General features: G+C 42.1%; 1 pseudogene; it reads right to left on the bottom strand.

Annotated features, from left to right (window-relative positions):
* LOC104987105 overlaps positions 1 to 5,817 on the bottom strand; it is a 15,603-nt pseudogene extending 9,786 nt beyond the window's left edge.
* Positions 5,818 to 10,076: the final 4,259 nt, after the last annotated feature.

The following is a 10,076-nucleotide window of genomic DNA, read 5'->3' as shown; positions in this document are numbered from 1 at the left end:
TCTTCACTGAATTTCTTCGCTGAGCTATCCTTATTTCACCACTCTTTATATCCTTAATAAACGTTTAATTAAGCAGTTGTTTCCTAATCCTCGCCAACGCCGTCCCCGCTTTGAATTCCCTGGATCAGCCGGGGCTGGTCCCCGGCAGGGGAGTGATGAGTGTGGGGGCACAAAAGGGACAGTTTTGTGCATTCCTCCTCCTTGTGCCAGTCTGGTCCCCATGGTTGCCTCCAGTCATGATCCAAAGCAGGTGTGAGGTTGTGTGCACATGTGCCTGCATGCACCTTAGCAAGTGTGCAGGGGGCAGCTACCCTCTGCTGTTGTGGGAGAGAAAAGCACAAGAATGGCATGTGACTTGCTCAGTGTTTGGCAGAACAGACATCCATACAAACACATAATTATCATCTGAAGCATATTAATATAACAAAAATATTACTGAGTGGTTACCATGACACTCTAACTCTTCTGGAGTGTAGAGTGGTGATGACTCATGAAAGGTAACTTCTGAGTGTGTCTTGGAAGATGTACAGGAGTCTATGGGAAATCAGGGCAATTTAGGTTGAGTGAATAGTCTATTTAGAATCATGACTATTTTAGAGAGATCATGTTATGGCAGCAACTTGGTTTTCAATTTTGGAGCATGGAATGTTTGTTGGGCAGATGCAGGAGGTGATGCTGGAAATATTAACAGAACCCAGGTGATGGGGGAACTTTTTACATGATGCCAATGATTTTGGGTTCATGCTGTATGTGATGGGAGCATTAAAGAATTTTAAAGGAAAGATTGACCTGGTCATCTTTGTTTTACAAAGATCATGTTGGTATCACAAAGGTGACAGTTCCCAGGGAAAGAGACTAGGAACAAGGAGGTCAGTAATGAATACGTTCAATAAGCCACATGAAGGCTTGAGTAGGACAATGCCCATGGAGAGGAACGGTGGGATTTGATGAAGTCAAAGATTTTTACATTTATGACCAGTGGCACAGGGGGAGGATGGGAAGGGAAGAAGTTTAGAATCACCACTTGGTTGTCATTTGGGTGACTGAGAGTTAGGATGTCTAGACAATGGACTGGTATGAGATCAGTGAGGGATAGAACTGACTGTTTTGGTTACATGTGGAACTAAGCTGCCTTGAAGATATCTAGGTGGAAGTTGAATTTCGAGGTTTAGCCCAAGAAACCTCTGTATCAGAGACAGCAGTTTGGGGGCCATCGGTGAAATTTTTTGAAGCCAGGGGTTCATGCAGTCTATAAAGGAAGGAATATGTGTCATTTCTTGGGGAACAGTACTTGAGGAACTCATGAAGGAAGAGTCTAGCCAAGTAACCTGAGAATAAATGTTCAGAAATGTTGAAAGGATGTCAGGAGAACCCCAGGAACAGTATGAAAAGGCAAAAAGATAGGACACTGAAAGATGAACTCCCCAGATAGGTAGGTGCCCAATATGCTACTGGAAAAGAGCAAACAAATAGCTCCAGAAGGAATGAAAATCCTGAACCAAAGCAGAAACAATGCCCAGTTGTTTGGAGGTGAAAGCAAAGTCTGATGCTATAAAGAACAATATTGCATAAGAACCTGGAATGTTAGGCCCATGAATCAAAGTAGATTAGAAGTGGTCAAAGAGGAGATGCAAGAGTGAACATAGACATTTTAGAAATCAGTGAACTAATATGGATGGAAATGGGTGAATTTAATTCAGATGACCATAATATCTACTACTGTGGACAAGAATCCCTTAGAAGTAAAGGAGTAGCCCTGATTGTCAACAAAAGGGTCGGAAATGCACTGCTGCTGCTGCTAAGTCACTTCAGTTGTGTCTGACTCTTGGCGACCCCATGGACAGTAGCCCACCAGGCCCCTGCATCCATGGGATTTTCCAGGCAAGAGTACTGGAGTGGGTTGCCATTTCCTTCTCCACTGAAATGCACTGCTTGGACACAGTCCCCAAAATTGCAGAATGATCTTGGTTCATTTCCAAGGCAAATCATTCTATAGCAAAGTAATCCAAGTCTATGTCCCAACCACTAATCCCAAAGAAGTTGAAGTTGAATGGTTCTATGAAGGCCTATGAGATCTTCTAAAACTAACACCAGAATGTTGTCCTTTTCATCATAGGGGACTGGAATGCAAAAGTAGGAAGCCAAGCGATATCTGGAATAACAGGCAAGTTTGGCCGTGGAGTACAAAATGAAGCAGGACAAAGGCTAACAGAGTTTTGCCAAGAGAATTCACTGGTCATAGCAAACACCCTCTGCCAACAACACAAGAGAGACCTGTAAACATGGACATCACCAGATGGTCAATACTGATATCAGATTGATTATATTTTTTGCAGTGGAAGATGGAGAAGCTCTATACAGGCAGGAAAAAGAAGACCGGGAGCTGACTGTGGCTCAGATCATGAACTCTTTATTGTAAAATTCAGACTTACATTGAAGAAGTTAGGGAAAACCATTAGGCCATTTAGGTATAACGTAAATCAAATCCCTTATAATTGTTCAGTGCAGGTGATGAATAGATTCAAGGATTCGATCTGATAGAGTGCCTGAAGAATTATGCATGGAGGTTTGTAACATTGTACATAAGGTGGTGATCACAACCATCCCCAAGAAAAAGAAATGCCAAATGGTTTCCTGAGGAGGCCTTACAAATTGCTGAGAAAAGAAAAAAAGTGAAAGGCAAAGAAGAAAAGGAAAGATATACAAGAATAGCAAGGTAAGATAAGAAAGCCTTCTTAAGTGAACAAGGCAAAGAAATAGAGGAAAACAATAGAGTGGGAAAGACTAGAGATCTCTTCAAGAAAATTAGCGATATCAAGGGAACATGTCATGCAAAGATGGGCACAATAAAGGACAGAAATGGTACGGACCTAACAGAAGCAGAAGATATTAAGAAGAGGTGGCAAGAATACACAGAGAACTATACAAAATAGATTTTAATGATGCGGATAACCATGATGGTGTGATTACTCACCTAGAGCCAGACATCCTGGAGTGCAAAGTCAAGTGGGCCTTAGGTAACATCTCTATGAACAAAGCTAGTGGAGTTGATAGAATTACTGCTGAGCTATTTCAAATCCTAAAAGACGATGTTGTGAAAATGCTGCACTCAGTATGCCAGCAAATTTGGAAAACTCAGCAGTGGCCACAGGACTAGAAAAAGTCAGTTTTCATTCCAATCCTAAAGAAAGGCAATGCCAAAGAATGTTTAAACTACCACACAATTGCACTCAATTCACATGCAAGCAAGGTCATGCTCATAATCCTCCAAGCTAGAATTCAACAGTACATGAACCAAGGGCTTCCAGATGTACAAGCTGGATTTAAAAAAGGCAGAGATCAAATTGCCAACATCCATTGCATCATAGAAAAAAGCAAGAGAGTTCCAGAAAACATCTGCTTCACTGACTTTGCTAAAGTGTTTGACTGTGTGGATCACAACCAATTGTGGAAAATTTTTAAAGAGATGGGAATATTGGACCATGTTACCTGCCTCCTGAGAAACCTGTATGCAGGTTAAAAAGCAACAGTTAAAACTGGACATGGAACAGCAGACTGGTTCAAAATTGGTACAGGAATAAGTCAAGGCTGTATATATCACCCCTGCTTATTTAACTTCTATGCAGAGTACATCATGCAAAATGCTGGGCTGGATGAAGCACAAGCTGGAATCAAGATTGTCAGAGAAATATCAATAACCTCAGATATGCAGATGATACCACCTTCATGGCAGAAAGCACAGAGGAACTAAAGAGCCTCTTGATGAGGGTGAAAGGGGAGAGTGAAAAAGCTGGCTTAAAACTCAACATTCAAAAAACGAAGATCATGGCATCTGGTCCCATCACTTCATGGCAAATAGATGGGGAAATAATGGAAACAGTGACACACTTTATTTTCTTGGACTCCAAATCACTGCAAATGGTGACTATAGGTGTGAAATTAAAGGGCGCTTGCTCCTTGGAAGAAAGCTATGACAAATGTAGACAGCGTATTAAAAAGCAGAGACTTCACTTTGCTGACAAAGGTCCATATAGTCAAAGCTTTTGTTTTTCCAGTAGTCATGTATGGATGTGAGAGTTGGATCATAAAGAAGGCTGAGCACCAAAAAATGGATGCTTTTGAACTGTGGTGTTGGAGAAGACTCTTGAGAGTCCCTTGGACAGCAAGGAGTCAAACCAGTTAGTCTTGAAGGAAATAAATCCTGAATATTCATTGGAAGAACTGGTGCTGAAGCTGAAGCTCCTAAACTTTGGCCACCTTTTTCGAAGAACTGACTTATTGGAAAAGACCCTGATGCTGGAAAAGATGGAAGGCAGGAGGAGATGGAGACAACTGATATTAGATGGTTGGATGGCATCACCAATTCAATGGATCTAGGTTTGAGCAAATTCCAGGAGAGTGAAGGAGAGGGAAGCCTGGTGTGCTGCAGTCCATGAGTTCACAAAGAGTTGGACATAACTTAGGGACTGAACAACAAGAAGGTGAAGAACTCACATAAGGAATAATGAGGGCCAAAATGTCCACTCGATTTGGCCACTAAGATGTCACTGGCCACAGCAGCAGATGTCTCATTGTCATATCTTCCTCTCCTTGTTTTTAAGCACTGGATCAGTGCAGGAGTAATCTTCCCAGAGTCTAACCCCTTGCAGAGTGGGGGTTTCTCTGGTTTTGGTTGGCATGGATGTGCAACTCAAACTAATTTCAGCAACACCTTGGGGATAAGTGAGGCAGCTATGCTTGTTTCTATTGTTGAGAGCCTTGTGATATGAGATCCAGAGCTCTCCTCCCGATTATGGGATTCCAGGATGGAGAACAACCCACCTACTAACTAGAATATTATTGGTTGAGGAGACAAGAGTCATGCCATGCATTCAAGGCTTGGTGTTTCTGAGACGGCTTTTCCTTAGAGGCAGGAACACTGTAGGGCATTTCCAAAGAATGTGCATTGTTCGGGTTGATTCTCCTTTAACGACGCTTATGCTTGGATGTTAGGGCCCAGGAATCCTGACTGAGGAATATGCTGCTCCTCCATTCTCCTTTCAGATTGCCTTTAAAATAACCAAAATATTAAGGCTGGAGGAGAAGCATTTTATTCTAACCTTTCCTAACTCACCCACATGAATTGATCAAATTTATGTCCATCACCTGAAGACCCTAAAGAAAAGAAAGTGTTTAATTTGAGGGGACACTAATGCAAATGGGGTATATTGTAGCTGTGGTTGCTGGGGCTTTCTCCTTAAGGATAGATGGGGTTGGCGGGCCTGTCATGATGGTTACCCTTCTTGGAAAGTGGGTTGACAGCGTCTTGTGTTCCCTCTTCAGGGACTTATTGAGAAGGAGCCAAGTGGCCAAATCACCCTTAATGTGTTATCAGTACAGACAGGATGCGGACAACTTCAGTCCTGACCCAAGACTAAATCTTAGGCATCTTACGGTGTTTTCTTCTTGGATGCAAATCTCTTGATAACACGCCCTCCCAATTTTCTCCCCTTTCAGGTGTCAGTTATTTCTACTGGCTAGAACATGAAGCGCCAAGTCCTTAGGCCTTGGGGAAATTAGGAGATGAGGAGGAAGGAGAGGAAGAGGAAGGACAAAACAGAGAGGAAAGGGGAGGGAAAGAGAGAAGTTTCCTGGGATGTTTATCTCTCTTTAAACTAGATTTATTTGGCCCTGAGTCGGGAAGCGTTGGTATTCCCTCTGCAGGCTCTCTTCCTCTGTTTCTTCGCCTTTCCTCGAGCACTTATTGTCTGTTCCCTGTTCCTTCCTGCCTTGTCTCTTCTCCCCATTCTCTTCACCTTCCTTACCTCTTCTCGCCATTCTCTATCTCCAAACATAGATGTCTCTGCCCCTCATTGCTCTCAGCTGCCCTTCCTTTGCCTGCAGAGGATGACAGGGAACATGAATCTGTTTTGCCTGTTGTTGGTGCTTCCCCGTGTGTGACTCACCTCTGTGCCAGGGTGTGCAGAAAGAGGTGGAGAGATAAGGATAGTTTTTCTGTTCCTGCCTTCCCTTATGAATCCATTCCAGCAATATCTACTGAACATCGTGCTAGTTCTTGGGCTACGTGTGGGGGTGCAGTGGTAGAGAAAACAGATGCGCTCCATTCTAGAAATGTTGTGTTGGAGCCCACAGGCTATTTCTTTGCAAGGTGATAAGTGCTCAGATGAGGACAGGCAAAGGAGCTGTGGGAGAACAGAGCACTCACAAGTCCAGAAAAGAATGCTAGGGAGTACGTCTCTGAGAAGGTGACGTGACTTTGTGATCCCTTCCACCCTAGAGGGACCAGAGAACTCTGAGGTGGGAAAGTTTTCACTTGTCATTGTTTTTATTGTGCCCCATACCTGTCATCTGAATGTTTTAAAGTCCAAGCTCTGGAACTAAATGTATTTAGTCCAAATATTTGTTGTTGTTGTTCTGTCACTGTCATGTCCGACTGTTTGTCACTGGATGGACTGCAGCACGCCAGGCTTCCCTGTCTTCTCAATCTCCCGAAGTTTGCTCAAACTCATGTGCACTGAGTCAGTGATGCCATCCAACCATCTCATCCTCTGCTACCCTCTTCTCCTATTACCTTCAGTCTTTCCCAGAATCAGGGTCTTTTCCAGTGAGTCAGCTCTTTGCAACAGGTGCCCAAAGTATTGGAGTTTCAGCATCAGTCCTTCCAATGAATATTCAGGGTTGATTTCCTTTAGGACGGACTGGTTTGATCTTGCAGTCCAAGGAACTCTCAAGAGTCTTCTCCAGCACTGTAGTTCAAAAGTATCAGTACTTCTGTGCTCAGCCTCTTTATGGTCCACCTCTTATTCCATATATGGCTCCTGGAAAAACCATAGCTTTGACAGTATGCACACTTGTTGGTGACAGAGGACAACAGAAGATGAGATGGTTGGATGGCATCACATACTTAATGGACCTGAGTTTGAGCAAACCCTGGGAGATGGTGAAGGACAGGGAAGACTGGCTTGCTGCAGTCCATGGGATTGCAAAGAGTCAGACAGGACTGAGCAATTGAACAACAACAGCTCTTGTTGGCAAAGTGACATCTCTGCTTTTAAATAAGATGTCAAGGTTTTTCCTAGCTTTCCTTCCAAGGAGCAAGTGTCTTTTAATTTCACACCTGCAGTCACCACTGCAGTGATTTTGGAGCCCAAGAAAATACATTCTCTCACTGTTTCCACTTCTTCATCTTCTAATTCCCATGAAGTAATGGGACAGGATGCCATGATCTTAATTTTTTGAATGCTGAGTTTTAAGCCAGCTTTTTAACTCTCCTCCTTCATCCTCATCAAGAGGCTCTTTAGTTCTTCTTTACTTTTTGCCATTAGAGTGATATCATCTGCATATCTGAGGTTGCTGATATTTCTCTTCTAATTTTGATTCCAGCTTATGTTTCATCCTCTCTGGCATTTACAATGATATACTCTGATTGAAGTTAAAGAAGCAGAGTGATGATATACAGTCTTGTCCTACACCTTTCCTAATTTTCAACCAGTCAGTTTTTCCATGTCTAGTTCTAACTGTTGCTTCTTGATCTGCATGCAGGTTTCTCAGGAGTCAGGTAAGATGGTCTGGTATTCACATCTCTTTAAGAATTTTCCACAGTTTGTTGTAATACACACATTCAAAGGCTTTTGAATAGTCAATGAAGCAGAAATCGATGCTTTTCTGGAACTCTCTTGCTTTTTCTATGATCCACCAGGTGTTCGCAATTTGATCTCTGGCTCCTTTCCCTTTTCTTCCTGATCTTCCAGGTTGTATACCTGGAAGTTCTTGGTTCATGTACTGCTGAATCCTGCTGCTGCTGCTGCTGCTAAGTCGCTTCAGTCGTGTCTGACTCTTTGCAACCCCATAGACGGCAGCCCACCAGGCTCCCCCATCCCTGGGATTCTCCAGGCAAGAACACTGGAGTGGGTTGCCATTTCCTTCTCCAATGCATGAAAGTGAAAAGTGAAAGTGAAGTCGCTCAGTCGTGCCCGACTCTTAGCGACCCCATGGACTGCAGCCTACCAGGCTCCTCTGTCCAGGGAATCCTAGCTTGAAGCATTTACAGCATAACTTTGCTAGCATGTGAAATGGGCACAATTGTATGATGGATTGAACATTCTTTGGCATTGCCCTTTTATACGATGAAGGCTATACTGTCTCCAAACATCCCACTTTAGATCTGAAGATGTAAATAAATTCATCTGAAGATGAATAAAAGTGAGGAGAGGGGAAAAAGATAACCTATGAAAATGACAATAAAAAGAAAGCAGGGCGGTATACTAATATCAACAAAAAGAATGGAAATTTGCAAGAGACAAAGGACACTATATATTAACAATGGTTCAAAATAACAAAAAGATCCAGCATTTGCAAACATTTGTGCAACTAACAACAGACCATTAAAATATATAAAGCAAGGATGGACATAATTGAAAGAAGAGATGGTTCTACAATAAGCCTGTAACCCCAAAGGGAAAGGAGTGGGAGACTTAGTTGCCAAAATAGAACAGCCCCTGCATTCTCCTTCTAAAGGGTGAAGGAGCTTTCCCTTATCTTTCTCTCCTTCTATGAGCTTCTTGGAATGAAGAGTTCCCTGCCAAGTTGGGATCTTTTCTTGTTTTGTAAATTCTCTAGGGTTGCTTCTGTGTCCTTTAGGAGGAACGCTTAGTGGTGCCTCTGCCCAAATACTTTGTCCAATAGAGATAAGGACTTTGGTTTTCTCAGGGCTAGATTAGGCTCAGCACAGAGTCATAAACTTACCACTTACTTAAAAATCATCTACTTCCATGGGAAACAATGTAAAGTTACCAAATTTAAAAAATTCCCAGTTAAAGACTAAGAAGCTGAAATCGAACATCTGTTATCCATAAAATTTTACATGAAAGACATTAAAAATTTTTTTTTATTGGTGTATAGTTGATTTACAATATTGTGTTAGTTTCAGGTATATAGCAAAGTGGAAAGATATATTTTAACAATAACAAAATAGAAAGGCCTTAACCACAGAATAAATATTGTTCTTTAGCATGAATATATCTAGTTCCTGGGAAAAGAATTTTGTATTATGTATGCCAACCACTGGAAGTATCATTACCTGCCACAATCTTTAGATGACGATCTGTGAATATTTGATTCTGTACAACCCCCTCCCACTCTTAATCTAAATATTTGATATTATTCATATTATTCATCTCACACGCTAGTAAAGTAATGCTCAAAATTCTCCAAGCCAGGCTTCAGCAATACGTGAACTGTGAACTTCCATATGTTCAAGCTGGTTTTAGAAAAGGCAGAGGAACCAGAGATCAAATTGCCAACATCTGCTGGATCATGGAAAAAACAAGAGAGTTCCAGAAAAACATCTATTTCTGCTTTATTGACTATGCCAAAGTCTTTGACTGTGTGGATTACAATAAACTGGAAAATTCTGAAAGAGATGAGAATACCAGACCACCTGACCTGCCTCTTGAGAAACCTGTATGCAGGTCAGGAAGCAACAGTTAGAACTGGACATGCAACAACAGACTGGTTCCAAATAGGAAAAGGAGTATGTCAAGGCTGTATATTGTCACCCTGCTTATTTAATTTCTATGCAGAGTACATCAGGGGAAACACTGGGCTGGAAGAAGCACAAGCTGGAATCAAGATTGCAGGGAGAAATATCAATAACCTCAGATATACAGATGACACCACCCTTATGGCAGAAAGTGAAGAGGAACTAAAAAGCTTCTTGATGAAGGTGAAAGAGGAGAGTGAAAAAGTTGCCTTAAAACTCAACATTCAGAAAACGAAGATCATAGCATCTGGTCCCATCACTTCATGGGAAATAGATGGGGAAACAGTGGAAACAGTGTCAGGCTTTATTTTCTTGGGCTCCAAAATCACTGCAAATGGTGACTGCAGCCATGAAATTAAAAGACGCTTACTCCTTGGAAGAAAAGTTATGACCAACCTAGATAGCATATTGAAAAGCAGAGACATTACTTTGCCAACAAAGATCCGTCTAGTCAAGGCTATGGTTTTTCCAGTGGCCATGTATGGATGTGAGAGTTGGACTGTGAAGAAGGCTGAGCGCTGAAGAATTGATGCTT

Source organism: Bison bison, unplaced genomic scaffold (assembly GCF_000754665.1).
Source record: "Bison bison bison isolate TAMUID 2011002044 unplaced genomic scaffold, Bison_UMD1.0 scf7180017864082, whole genome shotgun sequence".
Taxonomy (NCBI): Eukaryota; Metazoa; Chordata; class Mammalia; order Artiodactyla; family Bovidae; genus Bison; species Bison bison.
Note: the sequence above shows the minus strand (reverse complement) of the source record. Positions and strands in the feature narration are given on the sequence as shown.